The sequence below is a fragment of the Nycticebus coucang genome, chromosome 1 (genome assembly GCF_027406575.1).
Source record: "Nycticebus coucang isolate mNycCou1 chromosome 1, mNycCou1.pri, whole genome shotgun sequence".
Taxonomy (NCBI): Eukaryota; Metazoa; Chordata; class Mammalia; order Primates; family Lorisidae; genus Nycticebus; species Nycticebus coucang.
The window spans coordinates 91,091,061-91,091,464 of NC_069780.1; positions in this window are offsets into that span (position 1 = coordinate 91,091,061).

A 404-nucleotide genomic window follows, 5' to 3' on the forward strand; every position below is an offset into this window, starting at 1 on the left:
CTTGGTACTTTTGTCCAAGAATGTAATGAAAAAAACACTTTCTTCGGGAATATTTAATTTCAAATTTAGGAAATTTCTATTACCTACCTGTCTTCACTTCTTCTCCCTTCTTAACATTTCTATTTTGAAGACAACTAGTATGTCCAGAAAATCATAACTAAAATGACAGAGTTATGATTATAAGTTATGATTATAATTTAACATTGAGTACAATTTTGGGATTCCTACAAGAAAATGCCTATTTCTTATTATTGAGAATTTTTCAGACTGTCCACTTCACTCTCCTAGTAATACACAGTTAATTTACCAAATGAGAATTGGTTTTAAATCATTTCTAGACTTAGACTAGACTTACACATGTACTACAACATTAAACTGTAAGTTAAGCAGTGCCTACAGAAATA